Source organism: Bos taurus, chromosome 5 (assembly GCF_002263795.3).
Source record: "Bos taurus isolate L1 Dominette 01449 registration number 42190680 breed Hereford chromosome 5, ARS-UCD2.0, whole genome shotgun sequence".
NCBI classification, from domain to species: Eukaryota; Metazoa; Chordata; class Mammalia; order Artiodactyla; family Bovidae; genus Bos; species Bos taurus.
The window spans coordinates 33,230,935-33,256,652 of NC_037332.1; the positions used below are offsets into that span (position 1 = coordinate 33,230,935).

Consider the following 25,718-nt stretch of genomic DNA (forward strand, 5'->3'; position numbering starts at 1 on the left):
ACTAGACAGTTATTTGGCATTTAAGAACTAGAGGAAATGAGTTTTGTTATGACCTTTTTATAAAGATCATTATCCCAAAAGGAAGTCAAACACTTCATCTTTTGTCACTTTGACAGAATCACTGTTTTTAAAAAAAGTGAATAAGCAAATAAGGGGTATCTTTTCTTTCTTATCCGTTCTTTTAAAGACAATGAATAGACTTAGGCAATGGAAGTGCTGGTTGGTAAAAAAAAAAATTGTGTGAACGAAAGTTTTGTTTATTTGTTTGTTTGTTTCCCTGGCGGGTACCATCTTACATATTTTCTGTATTCTTTCTCATAAGATCTTGTCAACGACAAATTGGCACTTGCCGTGGGTGCTTTCCATCTATCTCTATAAGGATTAAATCATGTATTCCTGCAGCTGCTGACCTCCATCACCCCCTGAAGGAGTTCAGGGTGGAGAGCAGAAATAAGGTACTCTGTGTTCAGGAAAAAAACTGGCAGAACAGGTCTTTAGATAGATATTCTCAGGAGCTGATTTTATGAGCCCAGTTCTAGTATCTCCTCTTATATACAAAAGCACTAAAATCATGATGACGACAGTTTCTTATGACTAGTAGACGCTTCATGAGGCCAGCAGAAACTTTCTACAAAAAATATGTGCTTGATTGCATGTACTCTCCCTTTGACAAAATCACATATATACTGTACCCCTCCCCCCCCAACCCCATCTCTTTGGAGCAGTTTCTCAGAGCTATGTGAGGTGCTGTCTCCCAGGCTGCAGTCCTCATATTGCCCCAAATAAAACTTAACCCCCAACTCTCACATTGTGCATTTTTTTTTTCAGTAGAATATTCAAATGAATCAAAGGGTAGAGACATACCCTTTCCGTTGTCCAGTTTCCCCAGGTTTGGTGCATGTTCTCAGTGGCTTCAGTCATGTCTGACTCTTTGAGACCCTATGGACTGTAGCCCACCAGACTCCTCTGTCCATGAGGATTCTCCAGGCAAGTATGTTGGAGTGGGTTGCCATGCCCTCCTCCAGGGGATCTTCCCCATCCAGGGATCACACTGGCATCTCTTATGTCTCCTTCATTGGCAGGTGGGTTCTTTACCACTAGCGTCATTTGGAAAACCAAGTCCTAATTATATCCTTTTCCTCACATTTCTGTCCTAACCCTATGAAGAGAACTCATAGTAGGAGTAGTCAATCACTTTGTAGTAACTTTAGCACAGCCCATTAGACACTATAGCAAAAAGCTGTGGCCAGGGTGGAGGAGCACATGGTGTGCATATCTTCCAACTTCTTGTTTGGTGACCTCAAGTTGGCTTGAAATGGCCATGGTGGGAGCATTTACATCACAGAAATCAGCAAATGCTGAATTAGGGATTCCTCTCCCCCTACAAATGAGGTGGTTCATTAACACACCACAGATAAAGTATCAGAAATATTCCAAAAAAGATCTACTTTCAGGTGGCTGAAAGGGAGACAGAAAAGAGAAGTTTTGACTACTGAAGACGTGAAATGTTTTTGAATTCCACATCTATTTAAAATGTGGGTTGAGCCATATGAGGGCTTCCCTGGTGGCGCAGCGGTAGAGTTCACCTGCAGTGCAGGAGCCACAGGAGACACAGGTTTGATCCCTGGGTTGGGAAGATCCCTTGGAGGCAGAAATGGCAACCCACCTCAATATTCTTGCCTGGAGAATTCCTTGGACAGAGAAGCCTTGTAGGCTACAGTCCATGGGGTTGCAAAGAGTTGGACATGACTGAAGAGATTTAGCACAGCTAAGTCTTCCGGTTTTCAACAATTTTTGACCTAGAAAAATGGCAATTTTATTTTATGGCTATGGCATATGGGATATTGGTTCCCCAACCAGGGATCAAACCTGTGCCCGCTGCATTGGGAGCACAGAGTCTTAACTTCGAGACAGCCAGGGAAGTCCCCAAAATTGCAATTATTTTTCCCCTGGTGGCTCAGACAGTAAAGAATTCGTTCGTAATGCGGGGGGCCTGAGATCATCCCTGGGTTGGGAAGATCCCCTAGAGAAGGGCATGGCAATTTACTCCAATATTCTTGCCTGGAGAATCCCCAAGGACAGAGGAGCCTGGCAGGCTACAGTCCATGAAGTCTCAAAGAGAGGGACATGACTGAAGCAACAGAGGACACACACTGGACCTGGGGAAACTGGACAATGGAAAACAACTAAGCACAGCTTAGTATAAGAGATTGCAGGGAGCAGAAAATACAGCAAACAGTGGCTTAAATAAATAAACACTTGTGTTGTATAATGAGAGATGCAAAGCAGCCCAGAGATGAGATAGCTGTTCAGTGATGCTGTCAGGGACCAAGGATCTTTCTATATTTCTGTCCTACCCTCCTAATAAAGTCACCTTTTGTTTTCACACTTGTCATCTCATGATCACACATGTCTGCTGTGCCTCCAGGCACCATGCATCTGTCCCTGGCAGAAGGGTGAAGAAGGATAAAAGGCTATTCCCATCAAGTTTACTCATATTACTCAGGAAGACAAAAGTTTTCCCCGAGGCCCCTCTCAGAAGAGCCTATTTGCATGTCATTGACCAAAGCTTGTCACATTGACACTCCCAGATGGAGGAGAATGAGATACTAAGACAGATTTAGACCAACCGTGATTCATCTCTGGCACTGGGGTGGGGACTCGCTGTCTCTGAAAAGCAGAGATCTTAGCAGCCACCTGAGAATACTGGGGTTTCACTGGTTGGGCGAAGTAGGGAAGGAGCAGATACTAGGGGGACAGCAAGTGGTATCCATCACAAGCCCCTTCTGGTTAGGAATCTAGACATTTTAGATCTTTAGCAAACTAGGACGAGATCATCCATTTCTTAGTTTAAATGTGTAAATCACTCAGAGTGTATACTCTCTACACTGATTGCTTAGCGTTGTGCCTAGTCAGCCTGCAGCTCAAAAATCCACGCAGCGGGTATGACTCAGTTTTTCAAGATTTATATGATCCCACTATTACAATGCATTCTTAAAGCTCAGTCCCCAGACTTTGGTCTCTGTGATCCACAGTGGTCTGTTTACAGCTATGAATTGTGAGCTCGAATCTTTCTTTGATTAAGAGGGACCCTGACTAAGCTAGAATCAATGATTTGGCATGTTGGTCTAACAGATGAAAGAAGATAAAGATATAACAGATGTTACAAATCTTTCTGAAGAAAAAGCCCAACGCTGGTTATCTGGAAGAAGCCAGGAAAAAAGAAGTACACTATTCTGTTGTGATGATTATATCCTTGAAAAAGTCTGACATGACATTTATCTACCTTGGCATTTAAGAATCATGTTACTCCAATGATTGGTAGCTTTGTTCTGCAATAATGGCTGGGTCTTTCATCAAGTAACCCCAAGGAATATACTAGTTAACAGTTAACTACTGTTTATGCTTCATTATGGGCTTTCTGGGTAGTTCAGCTGGTAAAGAATGCACCTGCAATGCAGGAGTCCCCGGTTAGATTCCTAGGTCAGGAAGACCCCTTGGAGAAGAGATAGGCTACCCACTTCAGTATTCTTGGGCTTCCATGGTGGCTCAGACGGTAAAGAATTCACCTGCAATACAGGAGACTTGGGTTTGATCGCTGGGATGGGAAGATCCCCTGGAGGAGGACACAGATACCCACTCCAGTGTTCTTGCCTAGAGAATCCCCATGGACAGAGGAACCTGGCGGGCTACAGTTCATGGGGTCACAAAGAGTCAGACAGTGAGTGACTTAGTGAGTGACTAAGCACAGCACATGTTTCACTATCCCATTGGCTTGATTATGGCAACCAGGAGAATGCATGGTATCTGCACTTGGCTGGGCACTGTTGAGAAGCATGGACAGTGTAGGCTTTTATAACATGGTTCTGAAATGCATGGTCACATTTACAAGCATAAGATCCAGAGCCAGACACACATAGGTTCTACCCAGATGAGACCCTACATTGGTAATGTGACTTGGAACAAATTACTTAGTGACTCAGCCTTTTGTAAAATGACAGTTTTGTTGTTATGGTTAAAGGAAGCAAAGAAAGAAGTGCTCAGGACTCAGTGTGTGTGTGTGTTCAGGGATCGGACCTGCATCACCCGCGTTGGCAGGAAGATTCTTTATCACTGAGCTCCCTGGAAGCCCTAGTGTATATTAGGAACTTAGTAAGTGGGAGTTGCTGTTTTCCCATGTCTGATTCCAGAAAATTTTCCTGAAATGATTATGTTTATAATAAATGTCCCTTTAATAATAATAAATATGACCTTTATTATAATAAATGCTGTTTCAAGGACCAATATGCAATAAATACGTTTCACACTTCTAATATTATCTATATGTGCTTGGAGAATATGATTTTGCTTTCTTCTTTTATCTTCAACAGCAAAATCTCTCATTCTTTCACAACTTACCTCTGGAAAAGTATGTAGCATGAAAAGAATCTCTTCTATCACTTTGGGATGGTTAGAAAACAAGGCACTTGGCATTATAAAGCTACAAGATAGAAACCAATATCATTATCTCTCATTATTTATTCACTACACATAAGGAATAATGCGATATATGGTTATAATTCAACAAAGGATCAATTAAAATGGTGGGCTTGACACCACTTACATTGTCCCTATAGGTTTGGTCCTTTATAGGTAGAAAATCACTTTAAGTCCAGTCACCCAGAAAGCCCAAATATTGTTTTTTAAAAATATTCAAGCCAAACATCTGTAGGGGGTTCCTTGGTGTCTCAGTTGGTAAAGAATCCATCTGCAATGCAGGAGATGCAGGTTCGATCCCTGGGTGAGGAATATCCCCTGGAGAAATGAGTGGCTACCCACTCCAGTATTCTTTTTTTAAAATATGATATTATATATGTTTTAATGCCATTCTCACAAATCATCCCCCTCTCCCTCTCCCACAGAATCCAAAAGATTGTTCAATACATCTGTGTCTCTTTTGCTGTCCAGCAGATGAATGGATAAGAAAGCTGTGGTACATATACACAATTGAGTATTACTTAGCCATTAAAAAGAATACATTTGAACCACTCCAGTATTCTTGCCTGGAGAATCCCATGGATAGAGGAGCCTGGCAGGCTTCAGTCCATAGGGTCACAGGGTCTAACAGGACTGAAGTGACAGAGTACACACAAGTTTAGGGTCAAGTTTATTTTATTGCATTCTGATTCTTGATACATTGCAGGTATAAATGCAGGTATGATTTGTGTATTATGATACAATAAGTTAACAAGCATGTGCACTTGCTCCAAAAGCTCCATTTCTTAATTATATTTGCTAATAAGAATTTACACATAACCTCCTATGCATTTTTGGATGATTCAACGTTTTGACATTGGCTATTTTAATACAATAATCTTATCTCTCCATTGGATCCTCTTAAACGCAGTTCTTGGATGCAATCTTAAAAACGACAGAATGATCTCTGTTCATTTCCAAGGCAAACCATTCAATATCACAGTAATCCAAGTCTATGCCCCAACCAGTAATGCTGAAGAAGCTGAAGTTGAACGGTTCTATGAAGACCTACAAGACCTTTTAGAACTAACACCCAAAAAAGATGTCCTTTTCATTATAGGGGACTGGAATGCAAAAGTAGGAAGTCAAGAAACACCTGGAGTAACAGGCAAATTTGGCCTTGGAATACAGAATGAAGCAGGGCAAAGACTAATAGAGTTTTGCCAAGAAAATACACTGGTCATAGCAAACACCCTCTTCCAATAACACAAGAGAAGACTCTATACATGGATATCACCAGATGGTCAACACCGAAATCAGATTGATTATATTCTTTGCAGCCAAAGATGGAGAAGCTCTATACAGTAAGCAAAAACAAGACCAGGAGCTGACTGTGGCTCAGACCATGAACTCCTTATTGCCAAATTCAGACTTAAATCGAAGAAAGTAGGGAAAACCACTAGACCATTAAGGTATGACCTAAATCAAATCCCTTATGATGATACAGTGGAAGTGAGAAATAGATTTAAGGGCCTAGATCTGATAGATAGAGTGCCTGATGAACTATGGAATGAGGTTTGTGACATTGTACAGGAGACAGGGATCAAGACCATTCCCATGGAAAAGAAATGCAAAAAAGCAAAATGGCTGTCTGGGGAAGCCTTACAAATAGCTGTGAAAAGAAGAGAAGCGAAAAGCAAAGGAGAAAAGGAAAGATATAAACATCTGAATGCAGAGTTCCAAAGAATAGCAAGAAGAGATAAGAAAGCCTTCTTCAGCGATCAATGCAAAGAAAGAGGAAAACAACAGAATGGGAAAGACTAGGGATCTCTTCAAGAAAATCAGAGATACCAAAGGAACATTTCATGCAAAGATGAGCTCGATAAAGGACAGAAATGGTATGGACCTAACAGAAGCAGAAGATATTAAGAAGAGATGGCAAGAATACACAGAAGAACTGTACAAAAAAGATCTTCACGACCCACAGAATCACAATGGTGTGATCACTGACCTAGAGCCAGACATCCTGGAATGTGAAGTCAAGTGGGCCTTAGAAAGCATCACTATGAACAAAGCTAGTGGAGGTGACGGAATTCCAGTTGAGCTATTCCAAATCCTGAAAGATGATGCTATGAAAGTGCTGCACTCAATATGCCAGCAAATTTGGAAAATTCAGCAGTGGCCACAGGACTGGAAAAGGTCAGTTTTCATTCCAATCCCAAAGAAAGGCAATGCCAAAGAATGCTCAAACTACCACACAATTGCACTCATCTCACACGCTAGTAAAGTAATGCTCAAAATTCTCCAAGCCAGGCTTCAGCAATATGTGAACTGTGAACTTCCTGATGTTCAAGCTGGTTTTAGAAAAGGGAGAGGAACCAGAGATCAAATTGCCAACATCCTCTGGATCATGGAAAAAGCAAGAGAGTTCCAGAAAAACATCTATTTCTGCTTTATTGACTATGCCAAAGCCTTTGACTGTGTGGATCACAATAAACTGTGGAAAATTCTGAAAGAGATGGGAATACCAGACCACCTGATCTGCCTCTTGAGAAATTTGTATGTAGGTCAGGAAGCAACAGTTAGAACTGGACATGGAACAACAGACTGGTTCCAAATAGGAAAAGGAGTTCATCAAGGCTGTATATTGTCACCCTGTTTATTTAACTTATATGCAGAGTACCTTATGAGAAACGCTGGACTGGAAGAAACACAAACTGGAATCAAGATTGCCCGGAGATATATCAGTCACCTCAGATATGCAGATGACACCACCCTTATGGCAGAAAGTGAAGAGGAACTCAAAAGCCTCTTGATGAAAGTGAAAGTGGAGAGTGAAAAAGTTGGCTTAAAGCTCAACATTCAGAAAACGAAGATCATGGCATCCGGTCCCACCACTTCATGGGAAATAGATGGGGAAACAGTGGAAACAGTGTCAGACTTTATTTTTCTGGGCTCCAAAATCACTACAGATGGTGATTGCAGCCATGAAATTAAAAGACGCTTACTCCTTGGAAGGAAAGTTATGACCAACCTAGATAGCATATTCAAAAGCAGAGACATTACTTTGCCAACAAAGGTTCATCTAGTCAAGGCTATGGTTTTTCCAGTGGTCATGTATGGATGTGAGAGTTGGACTGTGAAGAAGGCTGAGCACCAAAGAATTGATGCTTTTGAACTGTGGTGTTGGAGAAGACTCTTGAGAGTCCCTTGGACTGCAAGGAGATCCAACCAGTCCATTCTGAAGGAAATCAGCCCTGGGATTTCTTTGGAAGGAATGATGCTAAAGCTGAAACTCCAGTCCTTTGGCCACCTCATGCGAAGAGTTGACTCATTGGAAAAGCCCCTGATGCTGGGAGGGATTGGGGGCAGGAGGGGAAGGAGACGACAGAGGATGAGATGGCTGGATGGCACCACTGACTCGATGGATGTGAGTCTGAGTGAACTCCGGGAGTTGGTGATGGACAGGGAGGCCTGGCATGCTGCGATTCATGGGGTCGCAAAGAGTCGGACACGACTGAGCGACTGATCTGATCTGATCTGAAACGTCTTTTAAAGTGTTTTCTACCTCAGCAAAAAAACAGAAAATATCACAGCATGGACCACTAGATGGCGCACGAGCAGCGGTGATACCCCGGCATGTGAACGTGAAAGCCTTCGTTGCTCAGTCGTGTGACTCGGACCCATGGACTGTAGCCCGCCAGGCTCCTTTGTCCACGGGGATTCTCCAGGCAAGAATACTGCAGTGGGTTGCCATGTCCTTCTCCAGGGGATCTTCCCCATCCAGGCATCAAACAGAGGTCTTCCGCATTGCAGGCGGATTCTTTACCGTCTGAGCCACCAGGGGAAAAAAAAAAACAATAGTTAGGCAAGGACAGACAGCCAGTGGGGCACCTGTGATCCTATTATTATGAATTTTATTTTGATTTGAGATAGTTGTAAATCAGACCTTGAGGAACAGTTACTTGATAAACAGTGCTGTTTAAAGGCAAAAGTGTAGCTTCAGAAAAATGTTCCTTTCATTATAAAATGAACCTGGTTTTCATTCAGGCACTTCTCCATAATTAAAAAAAATGAATCAGTTGGATCACTAAGGACCCTTTTCATGGAATTCTCACATCCCTTCCAACGCTCCCTTTCAGTCAGTGTGCTTCCCCATGGTTACTTTTATAAACCTGCAGGCTCGGCCACTGTGTTTCTTCGCTTGCTGCTCTGCTTTAATTGCTGCCTCTGCAATGTTTTGTTCTCCTTCTTTATCTTGGCCCAGACTATTAATTTCTAAAACCCATCAGCATCCAGTGACTGTTAGGACAACTTCAGAGAACCTCAAAAGAATTATGCCTGCGTGATTTTTAGCCCATATATTTGGTGCCGTTAAAATGTCATTTTTCCCTAGACTTCCATGATGTTGTGTCAAACATGAAATTAATCTTAACTGTACAGCGTTCACATTTTGACATCTCAATACCTTTATTGAGATGTTAAAATAGAATTTTCCTTTAAATATGTCAATATAAAAGACTTACTACTTTCCTACATGGTATCTCCCACATCAACTTTCATTATCCAGAGAAATGCATCTTTCATTTATAATAGAAGTCAGTGGGAAGAGGAAGTTTGTTGTATAGAAATTCATATTTACAGTCAACTTTCAACTTTTTAATGTTTTCTTTCATCCAATAATATAATGTATAACCATATAATCTACTACTGTAACTGCAGTTTTCAAAAATGTTATTTTGTCTCCCCGTGCTTCTCTGGCAGCTCAGACAGTAAAAAAATCTGCCTGCAATATATGTGTATCTCTGTCTATATATATATATCGGAGAAGACAATGGCACCCCACTCCAGTACTCTTGCCTGGAAAATCCCATGGATGGAGGAGCCTGGTGGGCTGCAGTCCATGGGGTCGCACAGAGTCGGACACGACTGAGCGACTTCACTTTAACTTTCATGCATTGGAGAAGGAAATGGCAACCCACTCCAGTGTTCTTGCCTGGAGAATCCCAGGGACAGAGGAGCCTGGTGGGCTGCCGTCTATGGGGTTGCACAGAGTTGGACAGGACTGAAGTGACTTAGCAGCTATATATATGTGCATTCTTTTAAAAATATTCTTCTCTGTTATGGTTTATCACAGGGTGTCGAATATGGTTCCCCGTCTATACGGTAGGACCTCGTCGTGTGTACATCCTATATACAAAAGCTTACGTCTGCTAACCCCAGCCTCCTACTCCATCCTTTCCCCAGTTCCCTTCCCCTTGACAACCTGTTTCATAGATAGGTTCCTTGGTGTCATATTTTAGATTCCACACGTACGTGATGTCATATGGCATTTGTCTCTTTCTGACTTACTTCACTTAGTATGATAACCTCTAGTTGTATCTGCCTTGGGACCTCAATGCCTAGGCTTGCCAGGCAGACTGGTTCACTCTGTAGGCTTTTGCTTAATCTCTTCTCTTCCCCCGCACTTTGCTGTGGCAAAGATGGCAAAATCCCTGTCCGGGAGCAGAGCTCATGCTGAGAAGGCCCAACCAGCCCAGGCCCACATTTCCCAGCCCCTCCATCCCTTGCATCCAGGCTGGGCCATGTTGCTAGTTCTTGCTAGCACAATATGAGTGGAGATGATGTTGGCCATTTCTTGACCAAGATGATTAAGAACCTTCTTGGTACTTTTCCCTCCCTTTCTGCCAAGTAGATATTAACAAACAGGATGATGTTGGAAGCCGTGTAGAAGGTGGTGGAGATTCCATCAGCTTGGAGCTCTGAATGGTTGTATGGAGCAGAGTCTTCCTCCATTTCTATGCCCATTTTTCCATTCCTGCCACCTAACCAAGAACATTTCTTTTGAATTTTATGTGAGTGAGAAATAAGCTTGTGCTGTGCTAAGTCATTAAGATTTTTTTTACACAGCAAATAGTCTTACCGTAATTTATCCGCAAAAGTGATTTTCCTAACTGGAATGCTTTTTTTTTCACTATAGAGGTAGGGGACAGAGACTATTTTATTGATCACCTATTTTATGCTAAGGATATCATAATGGTAATAACTTCAGTGATTTATACATGGTATCATTATTAAAAATTTTCCCAGTTCCAAGAGCTTGTCATCATTATGTTACTGATACAGCTTTGATTAGTACAGCCTATTGGGTAATTATGTTTAAATATAGACAATTTCTGACTTGCATTAAAAGGCTCACCTGGGGACTTAATTCACTACTGGATACCGGGTTGAGTAAGCCAAAGATTGATGGGGAAAATATGGGAGATGACCACATGGCATTCTGAAATATTTAAGTCTGGGTCTAGTGCAGACACCGGCTTTGGGCTACATATGGAGATAATAGAGAAAGATGAAATTGATAGAGTAGACTCAAGATAAAGAATGGTGGAATGTGAAGCTAAGAAATTTGGACTTTGGTCTATAAGGAATTGGTAGGGGGAGGGTAGTCAAGTCACATGAACCAAACTCTGCTTTAAGAAGATATATTTGGCAGTAATATTATATATAGCCAACTTACAAACTAACTTTTTTAGAGAAGGTATATATACCTTCTCTATATATGGCTGTGCTGCTTGTGGGATCTTAATTCTGCAACCAGGGATGGAACCCAGGCCCCAGCTATGGAAGCTCCGAATCCTAACCACTGGATCACCAGGGAATTCCCTAGAGAAGATGTTCTGTTGTTACATTGATTGTCCTGTGCATTAAACAGCATCTTTGGTCTCTACCAAGTGAATAACAGTAGCAACTCCCACTCTCTTCACACGGGACAACCACCAGACATTGGACATTGCCAAGCATCCTACGGTAATGTCCCTATCCCCCACCCCTTGCTTTTATCAGAAGGTCCAGGTGGATGAGGCTGCATTCCTCCCACAATGCAACTGATCTTGAGACCACAAAGATATGGCCACCCATGGCCCATGCCCTCCCTTCTGCCATATTCTAGGTTCTCAGGATCCTGGAAATCTTTGCCCAAATAGCTCCATTTGCCAAGTTGTGGTGATTTGGAACCAGTGTGGATTGAGTTTGGCCTGGAAGCTCGGGCATCCATGTACCTGTGCCTGTGGGTCCTCCTGGTACTAGATGGAAGCAGTGTGGGAGGAGAAGGGGTGACTCCTGAAAATTCCCACGTGGGGCTCCAGGAATGTGAGAATTCTAAATTTGAGTCTGACCTCCAGCCACGGGCCCTACTGAGAAACTTAGAGGGATGATGCTAGAGGTGGCGAGGAGAGCAGCGGTACCTTGTCACCAGAATTTTGGGCTAGCTGGCTGAGGTGGGGTGAGGAGGAACCTGGGCCGTGTGGGACAGAACTTCTGTGCCTCTTGCCACAGATTTGCAGTTTGCATTTCACAATCCATTTAGGGTAACTTGGGAGGAAGAAGTTGGGACTCTGAAATCATATGCATCTAGATCCAGCCTGATCCTGCCTGTAGCATCTGTGTGGCAGGTGAGTGAGGCCAGAAAAATTAGGGTACCTTGGCCAGACAGAGAAAGAGAAAGGACATCCAAAGAGTTTGTGAAAAGGCACAGATGCGTGCAGAATGCTTGAGTGTTTGGAAGTTGTTTAGGAACTAGGAAGATGAAGGTGTGGATGGAGGGCAGAATGCTGGGGAAAGAGCCAAAGAGTCTGCAAGGACCCCACACATGGGTCCTCAAAGGAGCCGAGACTTTCTACAGCAGCCACACAGAGCCTAGGGGGTGGCTACGCAGAGCAGGCTCTGTGATTCAGCTCTGGATGGAAGAGGAGAGAAAGTAAAGACTGGGAGAACAGAAAGTTGTTTTTAAAATTCTGATGAGATGCTGGGCTGAACAAAGACACTGAGCAGGAAAATGAAGAGTGGAGAGATTCTGTGAAGGCTGAATTGCTCTTAGAATGACAGCTACTGATAAAACCCCGAGCATCTTGAAATATTGACACATGCTTTTGGCTTTTAAGGTTTTGGCATAGATGATTTTGGTTCTCACATGGGGACACACCAATAAAATTTTCAAGCAGGATTTAAAATTTTTGTGTTCTTCCTTTTCAGGATGACTTTGTAGACCTTTTAACTTCCATATCTTTTTAAAAGTTTGCAATTCACTTCTGTATGTGTGTATGAAACAGATTTTTTTCCCTAAAAAAATATGATATCAAAGGTAGAGAGTTCAGACTGAATGAAAACCAGAAAAGGTTCTAGTTGAAAGCAACAGGGATTCTGATGCCCCTGAAATCACTCAGCCTTCGTGTCTCCAGAAATGCCAACACAGACAACTCTTCATGTCACTGTCCCACAAGGCATTGGCCTTTCCTGCACGGAAATAATATATGGAAATGAGAGTCAAAAGGAGTATAATATTCCAATTTAAGTCAAGAGAGCAAATTCTTTGGGGCTTCATTTTGGGGTAGAAAGGTCATCCAAATAAAATATTAATTTGTATCTCTATACATCTGTCTTCAAGAAAGATAACTAGTCTATATTTGGAAAATCTTGACAGGCAATTGCATTCACATTAACCTTTTGTTGGGACATCAGCAGGAGTGATGTGTCTCTGAATTATTAGCATTCTTCTCTACAACTGGAAATTTCCATCTCTTCCAACAAGTTTTCAGGCTCCTTCCTTAGGGTCCAGTAACTATGAAATGCCAATTAGATAACAGCAAACAATGGGCTCATGAGGCCTGGAGGAATTCCAAATCATCTCGTGGGCTTGTCGGGCCTTCTTCTGGACAATGAGAGAAATGCGGGTATTGCAGCAGCCTAGCTAAAGGGCACATTGTTCTGCACTGAGAGGCCTCTGTGCCGTGTGTTTTGATACACTTTCAAGTTCATAGAATCAGGGCATCTGGATTCAGAAGGGATCTGAGAAGGTCATTCAAATCTGTCTTTCCTCTTCCCATTTTATCTTTATACAGACAAACACATTTAAGTCAACAAGTCTCTTTAAACAGTTACCCTGTCTAGAGTGCTGGGACAAGAATAAGTGAAAAGAGCCATGACCTAAGCCTTTGCCTGGAGTGGGCAGCAAAGCCTTTTCAGAAAAGGTAGGAGGTAATGTGGAAAGTATTGTTTAGACTGGATCTGGGCAACTGTGTCAGGAGAGCATGTGAGGCAGAGGAAATTAGATGCAAGAATGTGCAGAGGCGGGAAGAACAAAGCCGGTCAGTGAGATATCACATTGGTGTGCAAGCTGGATCTGATAGAAAATTCACAGAAAGAGGAGGCGGTAAGGTAATGCAGGTCTTTTCCACTGAGAATTGATGAATCTTTGGACTATTCTGAAAGCAGTGGTGACTATCAAAGCTTTTTGAGCCTGGGGATGAACAATAAACCCATCCAACAATCAAGGAATTTACTCATGGAAAAAGCAAAAGAAAATTTACTCAAGGAAAGAAATTGATTCTGATTTAAGAGAATGTATAGATCTGGTATTTCCATTAAGGCAGATTATAATGATGCCTTTAGTTTAGGCTTGATGAGTTTACAAACTCATTTCTAGGAAATACACACCCCTTTGCCTGCCACTTGGCCGTATCAATGTCCCTTGTCAGAAATAAGGAGAAGCGGCAGGCCTGGAGAATGAGTGCTGAATCTCTGAAGACATATCCTTTCAAGATGGTGCTAAAAAAGGGGTGTAGGCTAGGTGTGGGTGGGTGTATTTGTCTGCTCTGGAAGACTAGTAAAAGGCCATAGACTGGGAGGCTTCAACAACAAAAATTTATTTCTTACAGTTCTGGAGATTGGGAAGTCCAAGATTAAGGTGTTAGCCAATAGTTTCTAGTGAGAGCTGTAGATGGCTGCTTCTTGATGTGTTCTCACATGGCAGAGAGAGAGAGGGGACTTTTTTCCCTCTTATTATAAGGCAAAAGTCCTATTCTATCAGGGTCCCATCAATATGACTTCATTTAACATTGATTACCTCCTGAAGATCTTATCTCCAGATACAGTCACTTGGGGGTTAAGACTTCAATATGTAAATTTGGAGGGCACAATTCAGTCCACGACAGTGGGTTACATGCAGCACTGAATCAATTGCACATTGGAGACTTTTCACTTATCTAGGATTTTAAAAACTTGATGGAAGATGCAGAATCATCACTGTGGCAGGTAAGAAGGTTATACTTTCTACCACATTCTCTCACTAGTTTGTTAAACTTTCCCATAATCTTAAAACTGATCAAGACTACTCTTTTGATATATCAAAATCAAGCAAATAATGACACATGATTAATGAGTTATTTTCACATAAATGTATTATAACTATATGGAATAAAATGGGCTGCTCAGTCTTTGTGCATACTCAGTCATTCAGTCCTGTCTGACTCTTTGCTGTCCCATGGACAGTATCCCGCCATGCACCTCTGTCCATGGAATTTTCCAGGCAAGAATACTGGAGTGGGTTGCCAATTCCTATGCCAGGGGATCTTCCTGACTTGGGGATGGAACCCATGTCTGCTGCATTTCCTACATTGGCAGGCAGATTCTTCATCACTGAACCATCTGGAAAGCCCTTCTGCTCAATCTACCTTTTGCCGATAATAGTCTTGACTTAACTGACCATTGGCCATGTGATGTGCTGGGGTTTTTCCTCTCATTAATCTTCACAATAACAGCATGACATAAAGATCTCCATTCCACAGATGAGAAAATTGAAGCCTAGAGAACTTTGTAACTTAAGTAATTTAGGACAGATTTCAAATTCAGTCTTGGATGGTTCCCAAGTCCAGAAATTCCCCTGTACCGTATTACCATTCTTGGTATTATATTGTCTTTCACTGAATTGATGAAATAACGATCAAAATAATATTAAAAAAAATGAAGAACTTGAAAGAATGGGGTTAACAACCATCAGAATCACCTGGAGAGTTTTTTTTTTTTTTTAACCCTGATGTAATTCTTCTCTTCCACCTTAAAACACAACTGTTTGAAGGAGACACAGACATAAAAAACAGACTTATGGACACAGGGGAAGGGAAGGAGAGGGTGGGAAGAATGGAGAAAGTAGCATGGAAACATATACACTACCGTAAGTAAAATAGATAGCCAGTGGAAATTTGCTCTTTGACTCAGGGAACTCAAACTGGGACTCTGTGACAACTTAGAGCCTGGGGGACGGGGTGGGAGGTGGAAGAGAGGTTCAAGGCGGGGGTACATATTTATACCTATGACTGATTCGTGTTGCTGTATGCCAGAAAACAACACAATATTGTAAAGCAATTATGCTTCAATTAAAAAGAAATAAATTAAGAAAACACAAATGTGCAAACCAATGAGGCCCTTGGTTCAGAGTCTCTAAAGATGGGGTTAGAAATCTTTATTTTATAAAGTTACTTAAGTAATCTAGCCAGGTTTGGGAGTGTGATGTCCCTCAAAAGATATGTCCATGTCCTATTCTCTGGAAACTGAATGTGATCTTACTTGGAAGGAATCTTTGCCACATACTGAAGCATCTCTAGATGAGATCATCCTAGATTATGTAGGTAGGCCCTAAATCCAATGACTAGTGTCCTTATAAGACACAGAGAGAAGAAGAGAAGGCTGTGTAAAGATAGAGGCAGAGATTAGAATGATGCAGCCACAAGTCAAATAATGCCAGGAGCCACCAGAAGACACAGGAAAGATTCTCCTTCAGAGAGAGTACAACGTGCTAACACCTTGGTTTCTGACTTCTGGCCTGTAGGATTGTTGTTTGAGCCACCCAAGTTTGTGGTCGTTTGTTACAGCATCCCTAAGAAACTAATACAAGGATCTGACGTAGGTAAGAGAGAACAGCGAAGTAATTAAGGTAGGATTGAATGTGGGAGTGAGAGAGAAAACATTGAAAATAATATAGGACATCTTTTTGCCATTTAGAAATGCTTCCAATTTAACAGGCTATTTTGATTTTGATCTCTCACTGTTGGAAGCTCCATCTATATATTATTAACAATCTTAAAAGTATTAAGTAAACTCTTGTAAATCGTATTTGCATTAACTAGGAATGGTCATTCAAGTCTATGTAGTTAAACCCATTGTGCATGTGGGCTTTACGAGTCTGTTCAGGAAAAGATTATATGCCTTCCTAGGTGGGTAGGGAAGGGGTTAATATAAGATAAACAAAAAATAAACAATTACCTAGAGAATATATATCCATTAAGAAGATGTGAGATAAAGGGAGTGGAAACAGTGAAAGTCACCTCTTTCACTTTGAGCCTCTGGAGGTGCAAATTCCCCTTTTTTCTATGCTTTAGCAAGCAGGGCTCCTGGTGATAAAGGCTTTCCCACTCTTTGGGAGATAGTCAGTGCAAGACATACAGGAACACTTCTATAGTTAACACGAATAAAAACAAGTAGAAGACAGCTGACTGTTCTTGGGCATCAGGCCAATAATTCTTTTTCCTCTCTAAATGTTGTAAAATATTATGCCATCTTTTTACAGATGGCCAACAGGCACATGAAAAGATGCTCATCACAGCTAATTATTAGAGAAAAAATAAAACTATGAGTTACCACCTAACACTAGTCAGAGTGACCATCATTAAAAAGTCTACAAATAAAAAATGGTGGAGAAGATATGGGAAAAAAAGGAACCCTTCTATGCTGTTTGTATGAATATAAATTGGTGCAGCCACTATGGAGAACAGTACGGAAGTTACTCATAAAATTAAAATTAGAATTTCCATATGATCAGGCAGTGCCACTCTGGGTGTATAGCTGGACAAAACTCTAGTTCAAAATGATACCCGCACCCCTATGTTCATAACAGCACTATTCACAATAGCCAAGGCATAGAAACAAGCTAAACATCCATATGTCCATATGACATCCATATGACAGATGAATGAATAAAGAAGATGTGCGACTTATCTACCTATCTATCCAACTACACAATGGCATATTATTCAACCAGAAAAAAGAATGAAACAATGCCATTTTTAGTTACATGGATGGACCTATAGATTATTATACTAAGTCAGAAAGAGAAAGACAAACAGGTATGATATCACTTATGTGTGGAATCTAAAATACGACACAAATAAACTTGTCTATGAAACAGAGACACTCTCACAGTCATAGAGAAGAGACTTGTGGTTACCAAGGGGGTGGTGGGAGAGGGATGGAGTGGGGGTTTGAGGCCAGGAGATGCAAACCATTATATATACAGTGGATAAACAACGAGGTCCTACTCTATAGCACTGTACTGTAGAGGGAATGTGTGTACTGTATATACAGTGTATATACTGTACTGTAGAGGGAGTGATATTCAATATCCTGTAATAAACTATAATGGAAAACAATATGAAAAATAATAAATATATAACTGAATCACTTTGCTGTACACCAGAAACCAACACAACATTGTAAATCAACTATACTTTAAGAAAAAATAATATGTCATCTTTTGAAGGACTCAGAGCTGTACAGCAATTATTTTAAATTACATGTCAACTCAAAAGAAACAACTGAACCTGGGTCTCCCACATTGCAGGCAGATGCTTTCACCTCTGAGCCACCAGGGAAGTATTAAGTCCTATATTATTGACAATTAGAAAAATAGCCAACATCATGTTGGACCAATTTAACATGATATTGCCTCTGTTTTACTTGTATTTTTGGCTATGAAAAGATCTCTTGAGATTACACTAGTATGTTGTTTTAGTAATGTATTAGTTTGATTTCTCCAAATATATTCTAGCCCAGACATTTTCTCTAAACTCCAGATTGAGCACTTCTAAACTAATTTGACATCTCCATTTGGACAAGTAACCAAAAAATAACTGATTTCTTCCCCAAAACTTGCTCGTTGCTCAATGTTCCCCATCTCAGTTAGTGGTACCACCGTTCACCCACACTCAAGTCAGAAACAATAGAGTCATTCTCCCGTCTTTTTCTTCTGGCAACCACCTTACCTTCATCTAGATCAGGTAATATTTGCTCAGTCTTCCAGAAACATTCTGAATCATATCACATCTCTCCCCCTCAGGCTGCTCCATCATCTGTTACCTTGATTACTGCAATAAACTCTGTACTAGTCTCTCTGCTTCTACTCTGCCCCTCACAGTTGATTCTCCACCTAGCAACCAAAGTTTTAAAATATAAACCAAAATATGTATAATACTGTTCTCAGTTATGTCCGACTTTTGTGACACCATGGTCTGTAGCCCACCAAGCTCCTCTGTCCATGGGATTTCCCGGGCAAGAATACTGGAGTGGGTTGCCATTTCCTCCTCCAGGAGATCTTCCAAGGGATCGAACCTGCATTTCTGTGTCTCCTGCATTGGCAGGTGGCTTCTTTACCACTGTGCTGCCTGGGTTATATCTTTCCTTAAAATCCTCTAATGACTTTGAATTATTTAACATACAGGCAACTATTTAAACTGAGACCCTAAGTAACTACAGCTTCAACAAGACAAAAGGGCTGTTAATGATGTCTACACAGGTCAGGAACCCAGGCGACTTTTATCTTATTGCTCTACTATGCATAGTTTGTAATCTGGATCCTCATTCAAGATGGCTTAAGGTCAACTCATCTGCTTCCAGGCCAGTAGGAACTGGAAAAGGGGAGGGGATGCAGGTTTCCATTGCACTCACATTCTATTGGCCAGAGATTAGTTGTTACTGCATTCAACTGCAAGGGAGGCTTAGAGATATAATTTTAATTCCATGTAGTTATACACTGTGTTGGAAATTAAGGTTTCTATTACAATAGCAAAAAGTGAGAATGGATATTCAAGAACAATATGGTAGACTAGGTTATGATAATACATAGACCCAACTATGTTGGTACTCAACAAAATGGAAGTTAGTTTTATCCCACAAAAGAGTTTTGGGTAAGTGAATATCAATTGATGTAACTTTTCTGGATGTGGTCATTAGGTTTCCAGTGGGTAGAGGCTCTGTCATCTTACACATGTGGCTTTGAAGGTTGCCATCAACATTTCTATCCCAGACAGCAAGAACGGAGAAATGGCACAGAGACACACAGGTGGATCATTTGTATTGGCCAGTCCAGAAAGTTCACATCACTTCTACTCACATTCTATTGGCTAGTTCTCATTCGTATGACCATTGCTAAGTGAATTGCTATAAAATTTGGTCTGGCTACATGCCCAGAAGGAAGAGGAGAATAGAGATTTGGATAAAAACTTGCCTGGAGAATCCTAGGGACAGGGGAGCCTGGTGGGTTGTCTTCTATGGGGTCGCACAGAGTCGGACACGACTGAAGTGACTTAGCAGCAGCAGCAGCAGCAAACTTCCCATCTCACACAATAAAATCCAAAGTCCTTACCAGACATAAAGCCCTTACAAAGTGGCCCACAACTAACTTTCTTTAATCTTTCTACCGCTGATTAGCTCCAGCTTCCCCAGTCCTCTTTCTGTTCCTTGACCTTACCAAGTCTGTTTTCACTCCAGGGTGTTTGCAACTGCTGTTTGTCTGTGTGGAACCTTTCCCCCAGATTTTCACATGTCTCACTCCCTCACTTCATTGAGTTCTCAACTTAAAATCTATCTTCTAGAGAAACTATCTGTAGCCACTACCACATCCTTGACTATTTCCCATCAAAGCCAAGTCCCCTATCATGCTTCATTTTTATGCATATAACTCGTTCATCTGTTTATCTATGGCTGGTGTCTACCCATAACCCATATTCATTTTGATTGTATTATCTGCTTTATTCAGTTATATCCCTAACTGCCCAGAAAATTGCCATAGTAATCACACAATAAATTGTTGATGATTTTTAGTAATTAATTAACTAAGATAAACTCTTTTGGTTACACATAAGATTTAATTCACCATAACATTTTATGAACCAATACCTTTCCACTCTTATGAATTTTCTCTATCCAAGAGCATTCTCCAGAGTGTTAATGTTTGCATCCCTATTTGTAGAATGGAGGTAATCACACACCTATATCCTAGAGTGATCATCAAGATTATACAAGGTAACGTATGTAAAATGCTGAGCGGTGTGTGGCACTTGATCACACACACATTGTGCCTTCAACAAGTATTAGCTCTGATTACTGCTGCAGCTGCAGCCACCTCTCGATTTCTATAAGGAAAGCTTTCAAAGTACAGAAAAGGGGGAGAAATTTATTAATCATTTACATATTTCTAAATTATTTCCTAAATTTATGGAGAGAATTAACCGATCTAAAATATAGCTATTTGTTATCCTGATGGTAAAGGGAAAAGTGAGCAAGTTCTGAATTGCCTTTCATCTGTTCAAACTATCTAGATTTTGTCTTTCCAGCCCCAGTTTGACTGTAATAATACGACAGTTTAGAATATTACAGCCATTCTTTCAACATGACCTACTGAAGAAAAAGCAGAACAAAATCCTCTGGTAACAGTCTGTACTGTGTCTAATGCATTATTGATCATGACAGGGATTTCCATTTGGTTTTTCCTTTCAAGTTAAGAATACATTCAATCATACAACCGACGAGTTGCATGTGCTATATTCCAGTTCACAGAACCGCTAAAGGAGATACAATTATGCAAGCTAATCCAGTCTCTTGGATAATTCTTGTGAAAAACTATGATCAAAACAACCCATGTGAATAAGGGTCACCAGGAAATGGCTTTCGAAGATTAAAAGAGGCTGAGACTATTTAGCTAGTGAAAACATTGAAGTAATTGTTTTAAAATAAAGAATCATCCCGTTTGAATTTTGTAGCAATCATTTAAAAAATAAGCTCTTCCTTGACTCATTGGTATGAATATTTTTTCCCCTGATGTTACTAAATAATTTCATAGGCCTTGGTAATGGGTCACCAATAGATAGGGTGAGTGAGCGGGTCTAAGTCTCCTTTACTGTTCATTCTGGGCCTGGCAGTCTCTCCTTCCCAGATCTTCCCAAAGAAGGTCAAAGGTTTTGTATATATTACCTTATGGGCATAGCATACAACTGCTGGAAGGAGTTGGGATGTCTGACAGTGATTGAAATGCAATTCCTATGAAAGTGCAGCACATGAAAAATGGCACCCTTCCCCCTCCCCACCAGCACTCACCACACACGGTTTTAATTCCCATTCCAGCTTGTACTTGATACTTATTACACGGTTACCCAACCTCCTCTACTTCAGGCTGAGTGGCACACTGGGAAATGGAGCCTGTAAATGGATACAGAAATAGAATTGCTGAGGGAAAAAGAGAGAGGTTATGACTTTGGCTGGCTCAGATGACAACTCTCCTTTTCTGGACAGTGGATTCCCTCGTCCTGAAGTTAAGGGATGGCAATGGGGCAGAGTCAAAGTCTTCCTCGTGCTTTGCGGTTGCTCTTGCTGCTGTGGTTCAAAGGGTAGTATCTGTGCCATCCAAGAAATTGTTTCTCAACCCCTCCCCATGAATGATGTCATTGGTGGAAAGTTGGCAAGGCTCCCTGAATGTTGACACATCTTCTCTTTGGTTTGCCATGCTGGCGCCACATTTTCATCTCTCTGTATATTTTCATGGGTAGTTTAATAAGACATTGAGAAGTATCTGTTAGGTATTGCTAAGTTGCTGCCATGCTAACCTGAAAGTTTTTCTACTTTATTTGATTTTGTTTTTTATTAAGACAGATCAACTGAGCAGAATAACTGAATCTCAGGCTGAATAGGATCATAATGAGCCTCTAAGGATTGATCTTGAACATTCAGTCTCTTTGATTGTTGGAGACAGAAAGGAAATTGGACACCATCTACTCCAAACCCATCACTTTATCTTAGGAATTTGAAGGTCCAACAGAATCAATGACTTGCCTGAGGACACAGCTCACTAGAAATAGAGAGCTGAGCAGGTAATCTATCAATTGCCTAATATTATTCTGCGTCACTTATCTGAATGGAAGCAAGGAAAGGGAAATAATGAATATTTATTATGGGTCAGGTCTGTGCAGGTGTTTTATATATATTCTCTATTTTTATCTCCATAAAGGTACATATTTTTATCCATATAATGTCAATAAAGAATTTTGTTTTTATAAAAAGTAAGAGATTTTTAAATTTAAAGTTTCTGCAAAGCAACTATTCAAATTACTAAACACATTTATCAAAGAGAGTAAAAAAAAAATAGTGAGATGTCTTTATTTCTAATGACCATACTCTGTTTCCACCCAGGGTCCCTGCTATTACTACTAAGGTAGCTGGGAACATGAGTAAGTAGGAAGTCACATTTCAAAAATAATAGTTAGTGGAAAAGACTATGAATAAACTAGGAGGGATATCTCACTAGGAGATGAGACTGTGAACCACCAAAGCACACACTATTAAATAATTATATCTGCATTCAGTCAAATTCTTCATAGCATGTACCACAACATATGCTATTACCTATAACTCCTTAATTTCCCTTTTCTCTGCTTCACACTGGCCACTCCCTTCTGTTCTCATGGTCTTTATCCAGACAGGGAAGAGTAAAATTGAGTAGAGTTTCCCTTAGATTATAGTCCTGCTTCCCTGAGATTATACCATGCTCTTGACTGGAATTCTGGTTGTTGTCAAAACTCTTCAAACAAACATTTAAAGTCCCTGGGTTTGCCACCATGATGACATCTCTTTTATTATGTATAGATTAGACCACTTTTTCTCTCTCCTAGAGGATGGTCTTATCTTCTTTTAAAAATATTAGCAAATGCTTTTATTATCTCAACCATGTATTTATCACTTATTGTGACAATGTAATTGAATTGTGAGATGAATTAAAGTCACTTCCTCTGTATTAATCATGGAACCTCAGCTCTGGAAGGAGCCTTAGGAAACCATCTCACCCAAGCCTCTTTGTCTAGGTGAGGGAATGCCTTATCAGGCACACCATGAGGCTTTTTCTCTTAACTAAATCCAGAAATGACACAGAACAGTTTATCTCAAAATTCACTTCAGCTGACATTTAAAAAGTAGTGATTATTCCTTATAGTTAAACACAATCTTTCTAGTTTTGTTTAACTTTATTTCTTCATTAGCTTTTTTTTTTTAATCCCCCAGGAAAAGATGGGAAGTATTCCAGAATTGTGGAATGACTATACAGGCAGAAGCCAGGCGAAAAAACAGAAGGTGACCTCACAGTGGTTTGGTTGAATGAAACTTGATCAAAAATATAAGTGATTAAATAAACTTTGGGGAATGACCTTGACATTCAAAGAGGTTTGGTCCTGAATTTCCTGCATATGTTATATGAATTTTCCATCTCCCCAGAATGAACAGGGAAACAGTTGGTTGTTAAATCTAGGGAAGAACCAGAAGAAGAGAGATGGTAGACTTCAGATTGGGGCTCATTGAAAAAGGAAGTTGCTTGGAGACCAGCTAGATTGCCTTTATTGCTGCAAAAGCAACAGCCACATCCCTCACAACCTCTTGGGTGTCCCAGAAGAATCTCTATTCCACAGGTAGAGCTTACGATGGGGAAAATAGATGGGGAAATGCTCTGGGCACCAGGAGGCTCCAGGGCTCCCTTGGTGACTAAGGCTATTTTTATAATCCAACTGTGGACAGTATGACTTCAAAGACCCTACAGAAATCTGAGAGGTAATTTTTAATTTTTACTATATCTTATTAACTTTAAAGTGGCTGGGTGCTTTTTTAGCTGGGATGAAATGCTTTTTCAGTACCAAACCAAAAATTTACTTTGACAGTCTTTTGAGGTAATGAAGGGAAACAAGAAAAGTGAGTGTTATTAGATGTGAAGAAATTTCCATTTTCCATCTCACTGACCTCTGACACAGCAGGCACACAGACAAAGGTTGGTTTTCAGTCAGTAGCTTATCAAACCAGGGTACATGGCATGCTCCCTGGGACACCCAGTTCACCGACAGCAGTGGGAACTTGTTTCTATCTGCTCTCTGTTTATTCAAGGGTCACATGTATAGCCTCACTGATAAATGTGCTTTCATTTCAAATAGATTCTCCAAAACTTGGCATTAAATTGATTCTACAAGCACAGGGACACAAGGAACAAGAGACTAACTTTGTACTTAGCTTGATGTTTCCTTTGTTATTCAATTGCGAAGTCGTGACCAGCTCTTTGCGATTCGTGGACTGCAGCGTGCCAGGCTCCTCTGTCCTCCACTGTCTCCCAGAGTTTGCTCAAATTCATGTCCATTGAGGTGGTGATGCTATCTAACCATCTCATCCTCTGGTCCCCCCTTCTTTTGCCTTCAGTCTTTCCCAGTGAGTCAGCTCTTCACATCAGGTGGCTAAAGTATTTGAGCTTCAGATTTACTGTCAGTCCTTCCAATGAATATTCAGGACTGATTTCCTTTGGGTTGACTGGTTGGATCTCCTTGCAGTCCAAGGGACTCTCAAAAGTCTCCAGCAACACAATTCAAAAGCATCAATCCTTCATGCTCAGCCTTCTTTTTGGTCTAACTCTCACATCCATATGTGACTATGGGAAAAATGATAGCTTTGACAATACAGAACTTTGTCAGCAAAGTGATGTCTCTGTTTTAAATATGCTGTCTGGGTTTGTCATAGCTTTCCTTTCAAGGAGCAAGCATCTTTAGGGATTGTGTTAATCAGGGGTTTTCAGAATCTCTATCCAAGAACACTTCTTTCTCACCGAAAAATGTCAAATCTAAACTGCATTGAGTTTAATTTTTAAGTTGAAGAAAATTTTGTGGTAGAAAACAATGATTGTTAAAGGTGAACAGATAAACTAGGATGGAAATTACACTTGATACATAATATATATTATATATATAATAAATAATATGAAGCATCTTCTACTGATGTATTTTTGAGGGAGGATTATGTCTCAATATGCCAGCAGATGTGGAAAACTCAGCAGTGGCCACAGGACTCGAAAAGGTCAGTTTTCATTCCAATCCCAAAGAAAGGCAATGCCAAAGAATGCTCAAACTACCGCACAATTGCACTCATCTCACACGCTAGTAAAGTAATGCTCAAAATTCTCCAAGCCAGGCTTCAGCAGTACGTGAACCATGAACTTCCAGATATTCAACCTGGTTTTAGAAAAGGCAGAGGAACCAGAGATCAAATTGTCAACATCCGCTGGATCATGGAAAAAGCAAGAGAGTTCCAGAAAAACATCTATTTCTGCTTTATTGACTATGCCAAAGCCTTTGACTATGTGGATCACAATAAACTGGAAAATTCTGAAAGAGATGGGAATACCAGACCACCTGACCTGCCTCTTGAGAAACCTATATGCAGGTCAGGAAGCAACAGTTAGAACTGGATGTGGAACAACAGACTGGTTCCAAATAGGAAAAGGAGTACATCAAGGCTGTATATACGTCACCCTGCTTATTTAACTTCTATGCAGAGTACATCATGAGAAACGCTGGGCTGGA

General features: G+C 40.7%; 1 long non-coding RNA gene across 1 annotated transcript; it reads left to right on the forward strand.

Moving 5' to 3' along the window:
- The first annotated feature begins 13,377 nt into the window (after positions 1 to 13,377).
- Positions 13,378 to 23,552, forward strand: LOC112446608 (uncharacterized). The gene is made up of 3 exons (XR_003034619.2): positions 13,378 to 13,484; positions 21,987 to 22,208; positions 23,392 to 23,552. It is a non-coding gene; the product is annotated as an uncharacterized lncRNA (long non-coding RNA).
- The last annotated feature ends 2,166 nt before the right edge of the window (positions 23,553 to 25,718 follow it).